General features: G+C 40.7%; 1 protein-coding gene across 3 annotated transcripts in view; it reads left to right on the top strand.

Moving 5' to 3' along the window:
* Positions 1 to 413: 413 nt before the first annotated feature.
* Positions 414 to 23,671, top strand: part of LIFR (LIF receptor subunit alpha) — a 94,729-nt gene continuing 71,471 nt past the window's right edge. The window contains exon 1 of one of the 3 annotated variants that reach the window (XM_057541163.1): positions 414 to 707. The gene's annotated coding sequence lies outside the window, so the exon portion shown is untranslated. The remainder of the gene's footprint in view (positions 708 to 23,671) is intronic. The other 2 variants (XM_057541164.1, XM_057541162.1) reach the window with 2 other exon arrangements.

Here is a 23,671-nt window from a genome sequence, read left to right as displayed (position 1 = left end):
TGCAAAGCGCATTGACAGCGTTTTGGGAGCCGCTCTCCGCACAGGGTCGCCGCGCACTAGGCCGGCCTTCCCTGAGCATTTGCACCAGCTGGGCCGCTCCTCTCCCCGACTCTTCCATGACCTTCCGAGATTGGCCTCGCGACTGGACTCTCCGCGGAAGCACCTCCCTCGGTACTCGGCCCCCGCGCGCGGCCGCTCTCCTCCTGCTCTCAGGGGCAGCCCCGCGGCGAGCGCCGAACGCGCTTGGCCCCGCCGAGGGGGACGGCGCCGGGGGCGCGCGGGAGGCTTCCGGCGGGGGCGCGCGGGCGGCGGGGCGGGGCCGGGGCCGGGGGCGGGGCCGGGGCAGCAGCGCCCCCCGCCGAGCGGCGTGCAGGCACCGCCCCCGCGCGCCGCAGTCCCCGCTGGAGCGTCTCGCCACTGGCCGTGGCCGTTACTGTTGCCTCCGTGAGGCTCTGGCGGCGGCGGCGGCGGCTCCCGGGGCTCGCGGAGGGCAGCGGGCCGACCCTCGCCCGTGGCCGCCTGGAGCAGCCCAGCGCTGGGACCGGGGAGGCAATACGGCGGCGGCGGAGGCGGCGGGTTGTGCCCGGCCCCCCTCCTCTACGCCTCCAGCCCCCGGACGACTGCGGACTCCGGGCAGCCCCCGGGCGGCGGCCGAGGCGGCCAAGCTGACGGCCGGGGATGGCGAGATAGCGGCGCGGGAGCGGCTCGTGAGTACGGGGAGCGGGTGGGCGCGGCGCGAGGCGCGGGGAGTGGGAGCCGCGGAGCCTGGAGCCCAGTCCCGTGGGCGCGTCGCCGCGAGCGCCCGGCGGCCCGCGGGGGGCGGGGGGCTGCGCTCCGGCCGGCTTCGGCCCGGGTGTCGGGGAGCGTCCGAGAGGAGTGACCGGGAGCGGGGGGTGGGGCGCGCCAGGTCGCGCCGCTCTCCAAGCACCCTTGGGCCACCCTCGGCTCCCAGAGGACGCCGACTCCCCGGCTGTGAACTTCTGCCCCACGTAGGGCAGCGAGTTCTGAGGCCACAGGCTACCTGGGGGATGGGAAGGAGCTTTAATTTTTATTTTTGTTAAGGGATGTAATCAACCAAGTGATTTCGTGATCCCGTGCCTCAACTTTTCATTAAACTAGTTCTCTGTCCCTTCCGTATTCATGGTGTATTCGATTCACCTGTATATTATGTGCTTGTATCCGAAGGCGTTATACTGATGAAAACCAGTTAAAGAGTTGGCGACCAAAGTTAGGCTTCGTAAAAGATGACACTTTTAATGCGTCATTTCAAAAGACAGAGCTGGAATCCTGAGTTGTGTCTGACAGAAAACTCTGTGCTTCAAATGCTGTGAATGTACGCCTTGAATAACATATGATTCTGACCTCCACCGTCCGCGTCCCCACCTTTGGCTACCAAAAATATATGAGATGTTTTATTTGCAGTTGGGTACCTGTGTGCTCCTTTTTGTATGGGTGTGTTATTGCAGTCAAATATTGATATAGCGTGTATACTGATACTGAATGGCGTTTGAATGGAAATGAATTTTTTGCATTTTTTAATGTGTTCTTTTAAGATACATTTTTCAACAGAAAGGTTTCAGTTTAAAGTTTGCCTTCTGATTTGTTTGTTTTCAGTTTCAGATTTGTCTTTAATTAAAAAAAAATTTTGCTTGGAGTAAAATTAAGTGACTTAGTAGTATCATTTAGTCAGGGGTCCAAAAATGATTCTTAAATTAAATCTAAAGCAAATTCCCCTCCCCAGAAAAGAAATATTAAAGCGTTCGTTTAGTGCAAATGATGCTTGCCCCTTCCCTTAAATGCTGATTTTGCCACAGATCTGAACTCACATTTCACTAGTATCGGAGGGTTCCTTGTCTAAGCCTGGCAGGGGAAAGGAAACCTAAGTATAGCGTGTGTTTTTAAAAGCACTGTCCTCTTACTTGTTTCTTACGTTGACTTTCTGTTTTAGAGACAAGGGGAAACTGTTTATTTGGAGGCTTCATTAGGTAGGTACAAGCTCGATTTAGATTTCCCTTCCAAGGGTTGAATTGAGGCTTATTTGCTTTGTAATAGGTGAGATCACAAGTGCTCCTCTCTAATTAGCTGAGACTGGGATTCTTTTCTGGGAAATAAGGATCAGGAACTTTGCTGTTGAAGAGAACAAACTTTTGTGATTTTTGAAAGCTTTTGCTTGTTGATGGTCCTCACTGAATAATATGTTGGCAATAGTATAAATTATTATAACATTAAGATTTATCATATTAATTTGTGGGACAGGCAACCTATGCACACTGTAGAAGATTCAATATGTATAAAAAGCTATAGAGTGGAAGGTATACCTCTCTCCCCGAGGCCATGCCTCACTGCACCCTGTTCTCCCCAGGACCCAGGGTTACTAACTCCTGTGTATATCTTTCCAGATAAAGCCTATGCTAGTATAAACATTTTGTATGTGTTCTCTTTATTTGTGTTTCCACAAATGAGGACGCATTGTATACTCTGTTCTGCACCAGCTCCCTGCCCTCCCCTCCCCGCAGAGTACTAAATCTTGGCAGTCTCTACATCAGTACCTAAGAGCTGTCTCATGCTCTAACAGCTGCTGAGTACTCCATTAAGGATGAACCATAATTTATTTAACCTCTTTATTGCGGTAGGTTGTTTCTACTATTTTGCTATAGAATTATTGTAAAACATTAGTTTTTGAGGTTTTTAAGTGGATTTCAATTATTCCCAAAGGCCCAGAGGCAGTAGGAGCTTACTTCTTTGCATCATGTCCAGGAAATAAATGCCCCTTCTCTCCAAGGTACACCCTTTCCTTTTATATAATTCCAAAGCAATCCATAAGGATCCATAAGTGTCTTTGTGGTGAAGCATGAGACATCAAGGCCAGTTACTAAGGTCGTATTCCTTGATTAACACCTTAGCTCTTTGTTTCAACAAAAGAAATAAAAGAATAGATATAAGTTGTTAAGAATAATCTGTAAGAAAAATTCTTAAGAGTTTGAATATTTTGAACATGGAGAAAAAGCTCGTACCTTTGATTAAGTTGAAGATAAAGGCAGTTTATCAGTGGTAAAACTTGTTTGCCATTAGGCACTAACATCCCTGCCTTCTGTAGATTATCACCGGTATCTCATATTTTAATGTTCCTATAGTATGGTTATAAATTGTACACTTTGGGAGAAGGTTATTCATAACTTTTAAGAGGGAGTATGCTTTTAGAAAGTATTTGGCCCTTTTAGAATTAAAATTTGAGGTCTCTTAGAGTGCTTTTAAAACAGAGTAAATTGTAGAAGTAAGACTAATGCTAGCTAGCACTTGAGCCAAATACATTATATAATTTGAGTATTAGCCAATGTTAAGCTTTATATTTCCATTATGCTTATTTCTGAGAATGATTTTAGGTCTAATGTAAGAAACTGTAATAATCCTTTTTTTTTTAAACTGACCAAACAAATCTTTTCACATTTAAGGTGTTTTCTTTTTCCTTTGTTATTCAGTACCTGTCCTTGTGTTACAAAACTGCTAATATTGCATCTGTTATATTCCAGGCAACTTTCTAGCAACTAAGAATATAGCAGTGCACAGGACAGACAGATCCCCTTCTAATGAGTTCACATCTTAGTGAGGGAGGTGGATAAAAAGCAGAGAAGCAATAAAGGCAATAATATCAGAGTGATAAGTGCTGGGAAAGTGACAAAATAGGTTTGCTGTGGCAAACAGGGGCAGGGTAGGGGCTGCTGTTTTAGACTGAGTGGCCGTGGAAGCCTCTCTGAGGTGGAGAGATTTGAACTGAGAGTTGAGTGTGTTTTTGGAGAATGGTGACTCAGGCAGAGGGAACAGCACATGCAAAGGCCCTGCAGCGGGGCTGAGCCTCGCATGCCAGAGGAACAGAGGGCTGCCTGTGTGGCTGGAATTTATGATGAAAAAGTGGCTGGCAGGAGAGAGCAGGCACTGGGGCTAGTGTCCTGGGTATTTGCATATGTCAAGGAACATTTATAGAAGTGGGAAAGAGACCTTGGGTGGTGGAGTTCCTCCACCTGCTGGAAGCTCCAGGAGGGCAGGCACGGATCTGCTTGTTCCTCATTGCTTCCCCCGTGCCAGGAACAGCCTTGGTCAGAATGGGCTGTGAATATTTATAGAATTAATGAATAATTAGAGAGTTTAAGAAATAATCTTGCCTGGTTTTGGTCAAAATACCTAGATTTGGGAGTCTTTTGAGTTTTCCATCTTGGCTCTGGCCCTTGACATTACCAAATCTGGTCTACTGTTAACACATCTTCTAAAATTGTTGCTTTAAGTCAGTTGCATTTGATTTCTATTCCCTGAAATTAGAGTATGAAGCCTTAAAAGCATGCCTAATTTTCCAGGACATTATAGTGATTTCTGAGTAATTTAGTTAGAAGTTCCATCTTTGATTTTAGTGGATTAGCCATTTGCCTAAGTGTAAAAATTTCAGAGATGCCTTTTTTGGTATAGTGAATGTTTGAATCCTTTTGGGCAGATGACAGACTAATGAGCACATAAAATGTATGTATTTTATGCAGGTACTTTAATTCTCACAGGAAGAATGTGTGTGTGTTCTGTTTTAGGGAGTATCAGGAACTGTGGTATTTCCTCTTCCCAACTTCTAATCTGTTTGTCATTCTAAATATATGTTCCTTTATATTAACTGAAAGCTTGGGAAATGAGTTTTTGTGCCAAGCAATTGTTGTAGATGCCTAATTAGAATCTGTTGTTTTTTTCTTAACTGTGACTTTTGAGGTCCTGTTCGATACCAGGAGTTGTGATCTTGCAGAATGAGGGGGGTTGATTTTTTATTTCCTATCCTAATTGGTTGATACCTGAACCCAATAAGTTGTTCCCATATAAGATAATTTTATCTTCCAGCATTCTCTCTTAAGCTCTGTGCACATGCTATGTAAAGGATGGATTCTGTGACTCCAAAATCTTAGATCAAGTTACCTTTGTTTTTCATCACTCTCCTTGCAGTGAAAGGTCTTCAGGCAAATTGCGGAAGCCCATACGCATCTGTTTTATAGGCCACTGGTACATTGAGGCTTAGATGCTTGAGTTAAAGTACTTTTACTACTACCTTTACATTTCCTTTGTGAACTACAGAGATGCAGGAGTTCCAGATTTGTCTTACATTGCCTAAGATTTACAGCACATACATTCCTTACCAATCCTTGCTGCTCCTCTTGCTCGTGTGAGCAGAGGTTGTGTTTATCAAATACTGTTTTATGCTTTTATGTTGGAAGTTGAAGAAAACCTTCTGGTGGGTGAATTTTTCATGTACTTTTGCAGAGAGGTGAGAAAATCTTGCCTCTACCCATTCTTCTGGTTTGTAGGGCAGATACAGAGGAAGACTTGGAATCAGTATGTGCCCAATAGCTGAGAATCTGTATCTGTATTATTAAGTGGCAGTATCCTGGAAGACCACAAGAAGGCGCTAATACTCCCATAAAGTGTGTGGCTCTTCCCTAAGGGTGACTTGGGATACTGAGGCCCCTTGCCTTCTTCTCACTGCTTGCAGGAGCAGGCTTCTCCAAGGAAACCCTGGATCGGAGGACAGTTGAAGCAGTGGTGGTGGGAACATGTGGTGGAAAATAACAAGTGGTGGCAGAAGTAATGCTTCCCATTTCTCATATTGAAAATGCTGGTGGGGCAGTGAATTGTAGACATTCTGCAGACAGACTGTGCCTTTGAATTGGGGATGAGGGTAAGCTGGAGAGAGGTGAGACTCCACCATCACGACTTAGTGCTGCAGCCGCCAGCGTGCCACCTTAAAGCTGGGTGCCAGCCTTCCCAGTCCCAGGCTTGGAGACCTGCCGCCACACCAGTGGGTCCTGTTTCATGTTTCACGCTGTAGTATTTATAGTGCATGCAGTTCAAAAGCGAAGGAGGCAAGAACATCTTAGGATCCTTTTCAAACAAACAGTTAAAATTGGGAGCATAAATCTTCATCTAACACGAACCTTACCCTCTATCATTCCTTGAAGTTACCTGGATCACCAAAGTTTTACTGTAGATGTAAAATTTGGGAGGAGGGGGCTGAGAGCTTCATTCTGATTTCTAAGGAAGGACTATATATAGTCCTGTACATAACGTAAAATGCAAAGCATTTACGCGTAATAGGAGCTTAAGCATTCAAACAAAACCAAAGAAGGTATAGAATTTAAGGGCCAGAAGGGGCCTCGGATCATCTGGTCGACTTTTTTAAGTTTACTGATAAACCAAGCCCCAGAGGTGTTCTAATTTGCCTAAGAATCCAGTAGTTCCAGACTGGTGTTTGTAACCACAATTTGCTGATTCCTAACTGCAGGGTTCTGAGCTCCCCTCTGGAACAGCAGGAAATTTGTGGGGTTCACTGCTTTGTCTCCATAGAACAGTGCCCAGCCCAGATACTTGTTGAATAAATGAATACATAAGAGAATTCTGAGAACTTAAGATTGCACATTAGCTATAAGATAATACTTACAAAATTTGAAAGAATACATGGTTTCATGAGTTTCTTTTCTTGTTAAACAACAGAGCATGTTGCTATTAAAGCCCAAACTATTAAGCCTAATATTAGCCAGATGGGCAAATGAAGATGTGGAGTTTTACTTACTAGCTTGGCACTTTTCAGAGCCTGGTGTCACTAGATCTTGTAATATTCTTTCTGTTCAGTCTGCTGGGATCCGGTGTCATTCAAGTTTTTATTTTGTATTTGAAAACGTATGTACTTTAAAATTTAGCATTTGTTGTCTGAATTGTTTGCTATTTTTCTAGCTATGTTTTATCAATAGTTTCACTATTTTTAAAACTTAGAGCTATACAGGGATTTGATTGTTTACAAACAAATCTACCTAACCATTGGGTTTTTGGGGATTGTCACTTTCAAATGCTGCTGGTGGGTGTTTCAATTGTTATAACTTTCCAGGAGGGCAATTTTGTTTGTTACTCACCGAAAGCCTCAAAAATGTGCCATGTCCCTTAGTCAGGCATTTCCACCGCTAGGAATTTAAACTAAGGAAAAAAAAATAAAGTGTGTGCACAAAGACCAGTCTATAGCAGTGGTTCTCGCCTACGCGGTGCGTGTGGGCACCGTATTCCTGTCAGGAGCTTTCTCCCCGCACAGTGATTCTTCACTTGGCGGGAAGTCCACGTAGTGGGGTGTCTCAGATTGCGAGGCGTGGGGTGCTCTCCCAAGCTTGGAAACTCATCTCCAGATTCTGGTGACCTCCACAAAAAGTGCACCAAAAACCCAACCTTTAGTTTGCAAAAATGATTTTTGTAGCTTTGTTTATGATAGTTATAAGCTAGAAACAACTTAAATGCTCAATAATAGGGAGATGGATTACTTAAATTGTGGTATATATCAATACTTGTAATGAAAAACCCTTTCTTCATTGACAGTGAGGTAAGAAAGTATTTATTGATTTGGAAAGATACTCAAAATTTGTAAACTGAAAAAGCAGATTGCAAAACAGCATGTGTAAGTGGATCTAAGGTGTTTTTGTTTGTTTTTGGAGAAAGAGGCAGAGCGAGCGAGCGAGCGAGCAGGAGTGTGCAGTTTTCTACCTGTTATGTAGGAAAATGCCGGAAGACTATACACCAGATGTTAGATGAGAATATCTCCTTGTGCTGAAATTACAGGTGACTACTATTTTTATTTTCCTGAATTTCCAACGTAAGGAGCATATTATGTAGTAAAGAGAATGAGAGCAGCTTCCTTTTTTCATTTACTGGTTAGGCAGCCCACAGAACTTGGACAAGTTCTGTGTCTGATTTCTTACCTGTAAAAGGGAATAATAATATCCACCTCATCGTGCCTGCCAGTAGTATGTGTTAGATAAATGTTACCTTTCCCTCACTATTCTGTTATGATTAAGGACAATATTCCTACTAATATAGGATTTCTAAGCAAAATAACATATCAACTGTTGTAAGAAGCATTTTATGACATTCTGACAAAATATTTCATTTCTTCTGGTCACTGGGAAATATTTTGTTGAGTTATTATTTACTTTAAAACTGAAATGCTTTCCAGTGCCAAGAAATTTTATTTTGAATCAAAAGCTTTTTTTTTTCTCCTTTGTTTCCTTCTGTATCGGTTTCCGTAGTTCTGTATGATAAGTTCTCAAAAGTCAGGGTCCGATCTTTCTTCCTTTTATAGAGTTGTTAAAATGAAATGTGATTCATTCATTCAGCAACTATTAAGGGCCTTTTTTTCCCCAGGCAGCGGGTAGGCATCAGATATGCAGCAGTGGGCAGGGCAGACACGCCCCCACTACTTGCATGCCAAGGAAAGTGACCAGAGCACTTCAGGGCCAGGAGGCACACCCACTCAGTAAAAGGTGTGTTACAGCAGCTGACAATCAAGTGGGCCTCATTTCCTCTCCTGCGATTTTAAAAGAAACTATGTCGTGATGTTACTTTTCAGTGAACACAACTTTTCAGTGAACACAAACATTGCCTCCTGCTTGTTCTACGAAGTACATGAGGAGCAGACTAGGTTATTTCACCTTGACATTCACTGATGATTTAGTGATGACTTGCATTATATATCTGGGAGAATATCCTGGGCTAATAGTATTAAAATTGCTACTCTATATCCTCTATGAAGGATATGCCTTTTTTGAGATTATCTAGTGTAAAATTACTGCTGTGGGTTCCTACTAATAAATTTAGGGTGGATAAAATTTATCGATACCGCATTTGAGAAATTCCAGCACGTGGTCTCATTGAGGATGAGGGCAAAAAGCCTGCAGTTTAAGGTTTCCATTTGACGGTATATAAGAATACATTAATTTTGTACTTTGTTCCTTGTGTAGGGACAGTTTTGGCAGCAGCTGTAAATGTTTTGATATAAAGTACACCCTCAGTGTTCATAAGAAGTGTCTCGAGACCTTTATGGCAAATACTGACCTTGCATTTTATTTCCCTGATACAGCCTAATAAAAGAAGACAGTTTCATAAATCATTTTTTCTTGTTGCTGTGTAGAAGGAATGTAGAAGTCATGTCACAGGTTGGAGCCCCTAGCAAAGCCAATATTTTATTCTTTCTTTATCTCACATTTTTTCCATCTACACCATTGCTTTCCACGGCCTATTCCACTTCATTGGCCTCCGCTGGAACCAGCAATTAGCTTTCTTTTTTTTAGTGGTGGTGGGGGGAATCTCTTTTCACAAAGAAATACCCTTTATCTCTCTTGAGATGTACTGAGTATGTAATATTAAAGGGAGAGCAACCAAACTGTTGACCTGCAGACCTTAGGGTGTTGTCTAGACCTAGAGTTTAGCCAACTTACTCTTTCTCAAATGCAAACTTCAATAAAAGTACAGGTGACTCTGTTTTGGAACTTTTCAGCTCTCTTACAAATAGTCAAAGTTGTGATTGCTGTACTCACGCATTCCATGGGCTGTATTGCTGGGATCAAAAACTCAAATGCTTACAGGGACAGAAGAGGTCACAGACATTGCTGAGTGGGTCTGATCTGCCTTTTGTCTTTATGCTTCTGATAAAAACATAAGGAATATTTTACTTTCTTCTTAATTCTACTACCAGATAGACAACACTGATAGTCTAGATGAATGGCAACTGAAATTTGTCTCAGTTTTGGGGACCAATAAGGAAAGACACAGAGGAAGGTTGGATCTGGAGCAACCTTGAGCTGATGTGAGCTGAGTTTTGAAGGACGAGTTGGTGTTTGTTAAATGGACAGGGAAGAGTGGAGTAGGAAGGACATTCTGGGTAGAGGGTAAGGTGTGCAGTGACACAGAGGACAGCAGAGCCTGCCGTGTTTGTTGGGACTCGAGCACAGGGCCAGTGTGGGTCAGAGGGCAAAGGTAGGTGGGACTGAAGTTAGGCGGCTTGGAACAGCAGAGAGCCTCATGCCATGCTGACAGCTGGCACCTTCTCCGTAGGCCAGGGAGAGCCATGGAAAATTTCAGGCATGTGAGACTGACGGTTCAGAAGGGGGCCTCCAGCTTGTGTCACGGAGGCTTGGGAATCCAGAGACCAGGGAGCAACCTGGCAGGAGTGCAGACCAAGGGGAAGAAGCCCTAACAAGGCCCCAGCCAGGCCCGGCCCTGGAAGTTTGTCTTTACTTTCCTAATAATGTTGAGACATTATTTCCTAATAATGACACGTGCAGCAGTAATGACTCTGCTCTTCCCATGCTCAATCCATCATGCCCTTTTCTTAAAGCTTTTGAGTAAACTCAAATGGTGAGAAAGCGTTCAATGTGTTTAAAGCTATCAAACACAGATCTACTGATGCTTTACCCTTACGTTGCTAAAAGTTTGAGAGATCCAAAGTGTGGGTGGTTATAAAACAGGGAGTAGGTGAAGTGGGGGTGATGAACTAGCCGCTTGAGCTAAAGATGTTGGTCAGAGGGCACAAACTTTCAGCTATAAGATGAATAAATTCTGGGAATCTATAGTTAATAAGACGGTATTGTATATCTGAAATTTGTTATGAGAGTAAATCTTAAGCATTTTTACCACACATGAAAAAGAAAGCTGTGAGGTGACAGATGTCTTATTAACTTGGTCGTGGTAATCATTTCACAGCGTACATATACACGTGTCAAATCATCATGCTGTATACTTCAAATCCATACAATTTTATTTGTCAGTTGTACCTCAGTAAAGCTGTGGAAAAACAATAGGGAGCAGGTTGCACCTATGGAGAGAAGGGATAAGAATACTTTGAGTAAGGTTTATATTGAAGCAAGAATTTATAATAATTTGGACAGTAATAAAGACAACAATAATAGCTTATGTTTCATATTAATAATACTTTAATGTTAGATTTCCTACTTACTCATTTTTTATACTAAAAACGAATCCCTCAATTTTAATACCACCAGAGGACAGGATTTTAGATATTATGATAAAATGAGGAGACAAGAGAGTTGTCCCTCTTCTTGTTATTTTGGCAGTTACATTACATTATTGGCCCATTTCACTAACCAGTCTTTTGTGTTTTTCCCACATGCTGCTGTTAAGTCATATCTCCTCCAAACTGTATTTGTTTATTTTCTGTGTGTTGTCATCATCATAACCATTTTATTTGGGACCCTGAAATTATCAATGCTAAATTTATCTTATTGGATTAGTTTGTTAGATTAATTTGTTAGCATCCTCATTATTATGTGCAGTATATTTTTTACTTTGCCCATTTTTTTGGTCCACAAATTTGAGAAATGTGATTCCTGTATCTTCCTCCATTTCATTAATGAAAATGTCAAGAAAAACAGAACTCTGTCACATCTGTCCATAATCTTCGTCCAGGTTGGCATCATCGATTAATTAGCACTCTTTGAGTAGCATTGATCACGTGGTGAAAGAGCCCCCTTCACTCTTTTTTATACAACCTTCATCTTGCTCATAAACATCCTTCAGACGTCAGGAAAGGTCTTGTTCAAAGCCAGATACTTCATGTCTGATTCTGATGCTGGCTTTCCCAGTTCATTGGCCTTGTCAAGTTGGGGGTGAGGTGGGGCTGGGGTACATTGGATTAGGGTCCCTTTCCTAATGCGTTCTGTAATCTTATCCAGGATCAACGTCAGGCTCACATGTTTCTAGTCTGTAGAATCTGCTGTCTTGATAGGATGCCCATTTCCAAGATAGTTTTGACAAATGACAGTTATTTCAGGTTCTGTTGTATTTTTCATTCTCTGTTCCATCTTATGTAGAAGACTCAAATAAATGTTAAGTGGATGCTGTACTTCCACATACTTAGAAGACCTTGTAACCCTGGTCAGATGCTAAAGATTTTATTTTAGTTTTTGTTTTTTTTGAGAAGCATTTGTATTCTAAAATGATGCTTAGGATTTTGAGATCTGGGATGGAATAATATGACCAATCAAGAAAAGACCATTCAGTGGGGCTTCCTTAGTGGTGCAGTGGTTAAGAATCTGCCTGCCAACGCAGGGGACACGGGTTCGAGCCCTGTTCCGGGAAGATCCCACATGCCGCGGAGCAACTAAGCCCTTGCACCACAACTACTGAGCCTGCGCTCTAGAGCCCGCGAGCCACAACTATTGAGGCCGCGTGCCACAACTACTGAAGCCTGCGTGCCTAGAGCCCGTGCTCCACAACAAGAAAAGCCACCGCAGTGAGAGCCTGCACACCACAACGAAGAGTAGCCCCCCTCGCCGCAACTAGAGAAAGCCCGCGCGCAGAAACAAAGACCCAGTGCAGCCAAAAATAAATAAATAAATAAATAAATAAATAAATAAATAAATAAATAAATATATTAAAAGAAAGAAAAAGCCATTCGAATTCTTTTGGAGAACAGAACTTTCAGATTCCAGCCCTAAAGAATGTTAAAACATTCAGGCACATTTTGGTCAATATCTGTGCCCTGAAATATATGTCTTCAAACAGTTTATATTTTGAGATTATTTCAACAGCAAGAGAAGAATTTTTTCACACCCATACATTTTGAAACAGGTTGTTAACTGGCACCCCAAGAATTCTATTGGGCCTGCAAATGTGTTTTGTTTGGCCCACATACTGTTTTTTTGAAAAATTGGAATTAGTTGCCAGCATTTAAAAATAAGGTGATTTCACATTAAAGAAAAAAAAAAAAAAACCCTGCATTTCTGGCTGTTTTTGAAAACCTTGAAAGTCTGTGATTACACTGGGTGCATGTTCCTAACCGGTGGTAATACAAGAGTTAGGCGCTAGCTGGAGGCCGCCCACCACAGCCCTCCCGTCCTCCTCACTGCGTTTCCTGTGGCCAGCGTCACCCCTTTCATCGGCCTGGCCCTCGGGGGATGTCTGGGCTTACACCTGCTGAGTCAAGAGCTAACCAGTCGGAAGTGTACTTTGAGTTTGGAGGAGAACAGTAAGATGGTAGCTGTTTGCTGTTTTGTTTCCTGACATCGACTGCCTGAATTACTTAATTTGTCCTACTGTGATGGTTGGAAGGGCTTGGTAAAGCAAGTGGTATTTCTGCCCGGAACGGCACTCAGCTGGGCAGGGTCGGGGGAGCAGCATTCCTGCTCACGTCCTAGATATCCGAGTTCATAGATGTGACAAGCAAGGTGTCCTGAGAAGAAAACATCTATAAATTTCTTATGACATTTAAAGTGGGGCAAGTAGGCCCTGGGTCATACCTGTGTGGTTTTAGAGATGTGAGGGGATTTGCCCGAGGTCTCATGCCTGCCACCCAGTCAGTGGTGGAATAGGGACTGGATCCCTGGATTCCTGACTCCGCTTCACTGAGTTTTCTGCTCCACGTTTTTCAGTTTAGTGTAATAGTCTAGAGATGAGATTTATAGCCAGATCTGGATTTAAATACAAGTTCGGCCCCTGTCTAGCTGCTGGACCTCAAGCAAGCCTCAAAAACCTCTCTGTGCCTCGTGTTCTGTGTTATAAAAAGGGGGACAATAATGATATGGACCTCCATAGGGTAGTTATAGGGATTAAAATCCAATATTCCGTGTAAAGAACTTAAAACAGTGCCTTGCCTGTAATAAACAATACGTAAACAGTGCATGGTATCTCAAAAATAGTATTTATGAATTCTGTATTATGGTAAACTTAGCTAAAACCAGCATTTCAGTCGCTCAAAACTATTACATAATTATCAATTTTTTTCCTCTTAGAGTTTAGAAAGGGCATTAAGGATAGTTTTACTCCATCTATTTTGTAAAAAGCCTCCAGCAATTTGACCCAATATTGGTTTTTTATTCATAAATTTATCTATAGCAAACAGGTGCATTCAAAAGCATAGCATTCAACTTTCTCTTCAGAATGTAAAGAAACAACTGGGTGTTATCAAAATATTTTAAGTCCTTACCAAAGATGTCATTTGGATGGATTTGTTTAATTCACTAAATGAATGTGGAATATGTAGTGCGTATAAAGCCCTCTTAGATGCAGGAATGTTGGAAAGACAAATCTCTGCTGTTAGGGAACTTATAATTAATGGGATACGAGAGTGGGAGGGAGGGAAAGAATAATCTTTGTAATACTTGGTGTGATATGATAAATGACCAAAGTGGAGATTCACCACAGTGCAGCAGAAACATGAAGAGACCACCAGTATCTGGACGTGATGGTCTTTGAGAGAGCCAAGAGGCAGAGCTGCCCCAAGCACAGGAGTAGAGGGGCAGTTGGTGTGACAGCCTCCAGACATTATGCCTGGAGTTTGGATGAATGATGAGACTTAGATGGAGATGCTGCTCAGAGCCAGGTGAGTCATTGTGGAAGATAGACTGTGGGAGGCCCCTGCCAGAGGCCATGGGATGAATTAAGTATTGATGTGAACGACCTATGCCAGAGATGCTGATGAGGGCCTGCCAGAGCAGTGGGAATGGAAGTAGGGGTAGGTTCTAGGGCAGAGAGTCAAGGTGTGTTTTGGAGGTAGAACTGGTGAGTAGGTGGGAGGGGTGAGAAGGAGGAGTAGTTGAGTGGGACCCAGGAGAGACTGATGCCATGAATAGAGATGGGCTTGTCAAGGGGCAGGTTTGGAAGAGAAGGTGAGTTTATTTTGCACATGTGGAGTTTTTTGAGAAATCTGTGAAATATCTCAGTGGATATGTAGCATCAAAATATTTTGTCAGAGCAGAAGCAAGAAGAACTACAGTCCTGCAGCCTATGAAACTAAAACCACATTCACAGAAAGATAGACAAGATGAAAAGGCAGAGGGCTATGTACCAGATGAAGGAACAAGATAAAACCCCAGAAAAACAACTAAATGAAGTGGAGATAGGCAACCTTCCAGAAAAAGAATTCAGAATAATGACAGTGAAGATGATCCAGGACCTCAGAAAAAGAGTGGAGGCAAAGACCGAGAAAATGCAAGAAATGTTTAACAAAGACCTAGAAGAATTAAAGAACAAACAAACAGATGAACAATACAATAACTGAAATGAAAAATACACTAGAAGGAATCAATAGCAGAATAAATGAGGCAGAAGAACATATAAGTGACCTGGAAGACAGAATGGTGGAATTCACTGCTGCAGAACAGAATAAAGAAACAAGAATGAAAAGAAATGAAGACAGCCTAAGAGACCTCTGGGACAACATTAAATGCAACAACATTCGAATTATAGGGGTCGCAGAAGGAGAAGAAAGAGAGAAAAGACCGGAGAAAATATTTGAAGAGATTATAGTCAAAAACTTCCCTAACATAGGAAAGAAAACAACCACCCAAGTCCAGGAAGGGCAGAGAGTCCCATACAGGATAAACCCAAGGAGAAAGACACCGAGACACGTAGTAATCAAATTGGCAAAAATTAAAGACAAAAATTATTGAAAGCAGCAAGGGAAAAATGACAAATAACATACAAGGGAACTTGATGAGGTTAACAGCTGATTTCTCAGCAAAAACTCTACAAGCCAGAAGGAAGTGGCATGACATACTTAAAGTGATGAAAGGGAAGAACTTACAACCAAGGTTATTCTACCCGGCAAGGTTCTCATTCAGATTTGATGGAGAAATCAAAAGCTTTACAGACAAGCAAAAGCTAAGAGAATTCAGCACCACCAAACCAGCTCTACAACAAATGCTAAAGGAACTTCTCTAAGTGGGAAACACAAGAGAAAAAACGGAGCTACAAAAACAAACCCAAAACAATTAAGAAAATGGCAATAGGAACATACATGTAGATAATTACCTTAAACGTGAATGGATTAAATGCTCCAAACAAAAGACACAGGCTGGCTGAATGGATACAAAAACAAGACCCATATATATGCTGTCTCCAAGAGACCCACTTCAGACCTAGGGACACATACAGACTGAAAGTGAGGGGATGGAAAAAGATATTCCATACAAATGGAAATCAAAAGGAAGCTGGAGTAGCAATACTCATATCAGATAAAATAGAATTTAAAATAAAGAATGTTACAAGAGACAAGGAAGGACACTACATAATGATCAAGGGATCAATCCAAGCAAAAGATATAACAATTATACATATATATGCACACAACATACGAGCACCTCAGTACATAAGGAAACTGCTAACATCTATAAAAAAGGAAATCGACAGTAACACAATAATAGTGGGGGACTTTAACACCTCACTTACACCAATGGACAGAATGTCCAAAATGAAAATAAATAAGGAAACAGAAGCTTTAAATGACACAACAGACCAGATAGATTTAATTGATATTTATAGGACATTCCATCTAAAAACAGCAGATTACACTTTCTTCTCAAGTGCACACGAAACATTCTACAGGATAGATCATATCTTGGATCACAAATCAAGCTTCAGTAAATTTAAGAAAATTGAAATCATATCAAGCATCTTTTCTGACCACAATGCTATGAGATTAGAAATCAATTACCAGGAAAAAACGTAAAAAACACAAACACATGGAGGCTAAACAATACATTACTAAATAACCAAGAGATCACTGAAAAAAATCAAAGAGGAAATCAAAAATACCTAGAGACAAATGACAATGAAAACACAACGATCCAAAACCTATGGGATGCAGCAAAAGCAGTTCTAAGAGGGAAGTTTATAGCAGTATAATCCTACCTCAAGAAACAACAAACATCTCAAATAAACAATCTAACCTTACACTTAAAGGAACTAGAGAAAGAAGAACAAACAAAACCCAAAGTTAGCAGAAGGAAAGAACTCATAAAGATCACAGCAGAAATAAATGAAATAGGAACAAAGAAAACAATAGCAAAGATCAATAAAATTAAAAGCTGGTTCTTTGACAGGATAAACAAAATTGATAAACCATTAACCAGACTCATCAAGAAAAAGAGGGAGAGGACTCAAATCAATAAAATTAGAAATGAAAAAGGAGAAGTTACAACAGACACCGCAGAAATACGAAGCATCTTAAGAGACTACTACAGGCAACTCCATGCCAATAAAATGGACAAACCTGAAGAAATGGACAAATTCATAAAAAGGTATAACCTTCCAAGACTGAAGCAGGAAGAAATAGAAAACATGAACAGACCAATCACAAGCACTGAAATTGAAACTGTGATTAAAAATCTTCCAACAAACAAAAGCCCAGGACCAGATGGCTTCCCAGGCGAATTCTATCAAACATTTAGAGAAGAGCTAACACCCATCCTTCTCAAACTCTTCCAAAATATAGCAGAGGGAGGAACACTCCCAAACTCATTCTATGAGGCCACCATCACCCTGATACCAAAACCAGAGAAAGATACTACAAAAAAAGAAAATTACAGACCAATATCACTGATGAATATAGATGCAAAAATCCTCAACAAAATACTAGCAAACAGAATCCAACAACACATTAAAAGGATCATACACCATGGTCAACTGGGATTTATCCCAGGGATGCAAGGGTTCTTCAATATACGCAAATCAATCAATGTGATACACCATATTAACAGACTGAAGAATAAAAACCATATGATCATCGCAATAGATGCAGAAAAAGCTTTTGACAAAATTCAACACCCATTTATGATAAACACTCTCCAGAAAGTGGGCATAGAGGGAACCTACCTCAACATAATGAAGGCCATATACGACAAACCCACAGCAGACATCATTCTCAATGGTGAAAGACTGAATGCATGTCTTCTAAGATCAGCAACAAGACAAGGATGTCCACTCTCACCGCTATTATTCAACATAGTTTTGGAAGTCTTAGCCACGGCAATCAGAGAAGAAAAAGAAATACATATTGGAAAAGAAGATGTAAAACTATCACTGTTTGCAGATGACATGATACTATACATAGAAAATCCTAAAGATGCCACCAGAAAACTACTAGGGCTAATCAATGAATTTGGTAAAAGTTGCAGGATACAAAACTAATGCACAGAAATCTCTTGCATTCATATGCACTAATGATGAAAAATATGAAATTAAGGAAACACTCCCGTTTACCACTGCCACGAAAAGAATAAAATACCTAGGAATAAACCTACCTAGGGAAACAAAAGACCTGTATGCAGAAAACTATAAGACACTGATGAAAGAAATTAAAGATGATACAAACAGATGGAGAGATATACCATATTCTTGGATTGGAAGAATCAATATTGTGAAAATGACTATATTACCCAAAGCAATCTACAGATTCAGTGCAATCCCTATCAAATTACCAATGGCATTTTTTACAGAACTAGAACAAAAAATCTTAAAATTTGTATGGAGACACAAAAGACCCCGAATAGCTAAAGCAGTCTTGAGGGAAAAAAATGGAGCTGGAGGAATCAGATTCCCTGACTTCAGACTATACTACAAAGCTACAGTAATCAAGGCAATATGGTACTGGCACAAAAACAGAAACACAGATCAGTGGAACAAGTTAGAAAGCCCAGAGATAAACCCACGCACCTATGGTCAACTAATCTATGACAAAGGAGGCAAGGATAGACAATGGAGAAAAGACAGTCTCTTCAATAAGTCGTGCTGGGAAAACTGGACAGCTACATGTAAAAGAATGAAATTAGAACACTCCCTAACACCATACACAAAAATAAACTCAAAATGGATTACAGACCTAAATGTAAGACCAGACACTATAAAACTCTTAGAGGAAAACATAGGAAGAACACTCTGACATAAATCACAGCAAGATCTTTTTTGATCCACCTCCTAGAGTAATGGAAATAAAAACAAAAGTAAACAAATGGGACCTAATGACACTTCAAAGCTTTTCCACAGCAAAGGAAACCATAAACAAGACGAAAAGACGATCCTCAGAATGGGAGAAAATATTTGCAAAGGAATCAATGGACAAAAGATTAATCTCCTAAATATATAAGCAGCTCAATATTAAAAAAACATACAACCCAATCCAAAAATGGGCAGAAGACCTAAATAAACATTTCTCCAAAGAAGACATACAGATGGCCAAGAAGCGCATGGAAAGCTGCTCAGCATCACTAATTATTAGAGAAATGCAAATCAAAACTACATGAGATATCACTTCACACCAGTTAGAATGGGAATCATCAGAAAATCTACAAAGAACAAATGCTGGAGAGGGTGTGGAGAAGAGGGAACCCTCTTGCACTGTTGGTGGGAATGTAAATTGATACAGCCACTATGGAGAACAGTATGGAGGTTCCTTAAAAAACTAAAAATAGAATTACCATGTGATCCAGCAATCCCACTACTGTGCATGTACCCAGAGAAAACCATAATTCAAAAGGACACATGCACCCCAATGTTCACTGCAGCACTATTTACAATAGCCAGGACATGGAAGCAACCTAAATGGCCATCGACAGACGAATGGATAAAGAAGATGTGGTACATATATACAATGGAATATTACTCAGCCATCAAAAGGGACGAAATTGGGTTATTTGTAGAGACGTGGCTGGATCTAGAGAGTGTCATACGGAGTGAAGTTAAGTCAGAAAGAGAAAAACAAATATTGTATATTAACGCATGTATGTGGAACCTGCAAAAATGGTACAGATGAACCGGTTTGCAGGGCAGAAATTGAGACACAGATGTAGAGAACAAACATTTGTTCACCAAGGGAGAAAGCGGCGGGGGGTCGGGGTGGTGCTGTGATGAATTGGGAGATTGGGATTGACATGTATACACTGATGTGTATCAAATGGATAACTAATGAGAACCTGCTGTATTAAAAATAAAAAACAAAAAACAAAAGAAAAACATTAATGAAACACTAAGGACACTATGAACCAAGAAAGTTTGGGAATTAAATGAGAGGATAGCTCAAGTGCTTAGGGATTCCAGTATCATATTTTAGTCTGCCTTGTGCATGCAGGAGAATAATACTGAAATTCAACCTTTGCTATGTTAAAAGAATCTAGCTTATGTTTTTTCTGAATGTCCTAGGAATTTTTTATACACTGTCATCCAGATTTTTTGTTTCTCGGGATCCTGACATTCCTCTCTGTCAGTTTTGGTCATCATTCCAGCGAGGACTTCCCTGTTCATTCAAGAGCCTGTTCCTTATCAACTTCAGCATATCATAACAAATTGGAGCACATCACTCAAGTGCTTAAAACCCTTCGAAGGCCCCTGCTGCTCCAGCATCAAGTCCCTGCTCTGCCTGGAAGACCAGGCCCTTCCAGTGGCCACCAACGGTCTGCCTCCATGCCCTCCACAGTACAGCTGAAGACCGGTGACTCCCCAAACCTCCTCACTCCCACAGGCCTCAGGCCTCTCCTTAAACCACAGCTCCAGCGAATGGCCCTTTCCACCCACCCATATTCTCCACTCGCCAACAGTTCCCATCTTTCAGAGGCCCCTGGAAGCCCCACCCCACTGAAGAGGGACATCTATCCACTCAGGTCTCACCTCAGCTCTGCTATAATAGGAGTGACTTCAACAGCCTTCGAGAAATGTCAACAAGCGTCTATCAGACAAATGAACTTGTTTCTTCCTTCTATCACAGAGGTGAAACACTCTACTATTATAGTAAAGAAATGACCTGAAGAACATTCCTTCTTGTTTAAAAACATGTCAAGAGATTTTTAACATGAAAGAAAGCATGATAAAAGCTCACCTTCAAAAAGAACCAGGAACAGCTCCATTCCCCAGTCCATACTTCCCCACACTCTCTACTATCAAGGGTTATCTTTTTTTTTTTTTTAATTTTAATCGTCCAACTGCTAGCCGTAAATCTCATTTCCTTGCTTATGTAATCAAAATACATTTTCATGTTTATTGGTGATTTACAATGCTTTATTTGTACACTGCTTATTCTATCTTTTGTCTACCTTTTTAATTAGGCATTAATCTGCTCCTTACTGCTCAATTAGAAAGAAATATCACAATGTGCATATTAACTGTGTTATATACATTGCAAATATATTTCCCAGTTTGTTCTCTTACTTTCTAGCGAAGTTTTTGTTTGACTTTCATTATGTCAGATTTCTCAGTTTTGTCCTTTATAGTTTCTGACTATAAACTTCTTTCTCATGTGAAGATTTCATAAATTGTCACCTATATTGTCTTCAAGTACAATTAAGCCTTTTAACATTTTAAGGTTTAATCCATATAAAATTAATTCTGGTGAACAATATGAGTCAGGGGCCCAGCTTTCCCCTCTCCCCACCAAATGCTACCACTTGTCCCAACACTTTTTTTTAAATAACCCAATCCTTCCTCCACTGACTTGAGATGCCATTAGGACCCCATTCCTTCTCAACTTCCTTGGTGGAACTCCAATAACCCGCTGCTCCTTCACCCCACATTCCTTCACTGAACAGCATTCTCTACTCTTGTGGCTTTAACCATCACTTATAACTGATGACTTCTGAATACATATTTCCAGGTATCTTCCCAGTTACTGATTAACCATCTACTGGACAATTCCTTGCTTATCTGCACAAATCCACTCAAATGAGGTCCTTCAGGAATGACAAAATACACATTTTAAAAATTTGTTTATTTTTTATTTTATTTTTTTTATCCAGCAGGTTCTCATTAGTTATCCATTTTGTACATATTCATGTATATGTGTCAATCCCAATCTCCCAATTCATCACACCACCAACCCCCCACCCCCACCATTTTCCCCCCCTGGTGTCCATATGTTTGTTCTCTACATCTGTGTCTCGATTTCTGCCCTGCAAACCGGTTCATCTGTGCCATTTTTCTAGGTTCCACATATATACCTTAATATACGATATTTATTTTCCTCTTTCTGACTTACTTCACTCAGTATGACAGTCTCTAGATCCATCCATGTCTCTACAAATGACCCAATTACGTTCCTTTTTATGGCTGAGTAATATTCCATTGTATATATGTACCACATCTTCTTTATCCATTCGTCTGTCGATGGCCATTTAGGTTGCTTCCATGTCCTGGCTATTGTAAATAGTGCTGCAGTGAACATTGGGGTGCATGTGTCCTTTTGAATTATGGTTTTCTCTGGGTATATGCCCAGTAGTGGGATTGCTGGATCACATGGTAATTCTATTTTTAGTTTTTTAAGGAACCTCCATACTGTTCTCCATAGTGGCTGTATCAATTTACATTCCCACCAACAGTGCAAGAGGGTTCCCTTTTCTCCACACCCTCTCCAGCATTTGTTCTTTGTAGATTTTCTGATGATTCCCATTCTAACTGGTGTGAAGTGATATCTCATGTAGTTTTGATTTGCATTTCTCTAATAATTAGTGATGTTGAGCAGCTTTCCATGAGCTTCTTGGCCATCTGTATGTCTTCTTTGGAGAAATGTCTATTTAGGTCTTCTGCCCATTTTTGGATTGGGTTGTATGTTTTTTTAATGTTGAGCTGCTTATATATTTAGGAGATTAATCCTTTGTCCATTGATTCCTTTGCAAATATTTTCTCCCATTCTGAAGGTTGTCTTTTTGTCTTGTTTATGGTTTCCTTTGCTGTGGAAAAGGTTTGAAGTGTCATTAGGTCCCATTTGTTTACTTTTGTTTTTATTTCCATTACTCTAGGAAGTGGATCAAAAAAGATCTTGCTGTGATTTATGTCAGAGTGTTCTTCCTATGTTTTCCTCTAAGAGTTTTATAGTGTCTGGTCTTACATTTAGGTCTGTAATCCATTTTGAGTTTATTTTTGTGTATGGTGTTAGGGAGTGTTCTAATTTCATTCTTTTACATGTAGCTGTCCAGTTTTCCCAGCACGACTTATTGAAGAGACTGTCTTTTCTCCATTGTCTATCCTTGCCTCCTTTGTCATAGATTAGTTGACCATAGGTGCGTGGGTTTATCTCTGGGCTTTCTAACTTGTTCCACTGATCTGTGTTTCTGTTTTTGTGCCAGTACCATATTGCCTTGATTACTGTAGCTTTGTAGTATAGTCTGAAGTCAGGGAATCTGATTCCTCCAGCTCCATTTTTTTCCCTCAAGACTGCTTTAGCTATTCGGGGTCTTTTGTGTCTCCATACAAATTTTAAGATTTTTTGTTCTAGTTCTGTAAAAAATGCCATTGGTAATTTGATAGGGATTGCACTGAATCTGTAGATTGCTTTGGGTAATATAGTCATTTTCACAATATTGATTCTTCCAATCCAAGAATATGGTATATCTCTCCATCTGTTTGTATCATCTTTAATTTCTTTCATCAGTGTCTTATAGTTTTCTGCATACAGGTCTTTTGTTTCCCTAGGTAGGTTTATTCCTAGGTATTTTATTCTTTTCGTGGCAGTGGTAAACGGGAGTGTTTCCTTAATTTCATATTTTTCATCATTAGTGCATATGAATGCAAGAGATTTCTGTGCATTAGTTTTGTATCCTGCAACTTTTACCAAATTCATTGATTAGCCCTAGTAGTTTTCTGGTGGCATCTTTAGGATTTTCTATGTATAGTATCATGTCATCTGCAAACAGTGATAGTTTTACATCTTCTTTTCCAATATGTATTTCTTTTTCTTCTCTGATTGCCGTGGCTAAGACTTCCAAAACTATGTTGAATAATAGCGGTGAGAGTGGACATCCTTGTCTTGTTGCTGATCTTAGAAGACATGCATTCAGTCTTTCACCATTGAGAATGATGTCTGCTGTGGGTTTGTCGTATATGGCCTTCATTATGTTGAGGTAGGTTCCCTCTATGCCCACTTTCTGGAGAGTGTTTATCATAAATGGGTGTTGAATTTTGTCAAAAGCTTTTTCTGCATCTATTGCGATGATCATATGGTTTTTATTCTTCAGTCTGTTAATATGGTGTATCACATTGATTGATTTGCGTATATTGAAGAACCCTTGCATCCCTGGGATAAATCCCAGTTGACCATGGTGTATGATCCTTTTAA

The sequence above is a fragment of the Balaenoptera acutorostrata genome, chromosome 2 (genome assembly GCF_949987535.1).
Source record: "Balaenoptera acutorostrata chromosome 2, mBalAcu1.1, whole genome shotgun sequence".
Taxonomy (NCBI): domain Eukaryota; kingdom Metazoa; phylum Chordata; class Mammalia; order Artiodactyla; family Balaenopteridae; genus Balaenoptera; species Balaenoptera acutorostrata.
Note: the sequence above shows the minus strand (reverse complement) of the source record. Positions and strands in the feature narration are given on the sequence as shown.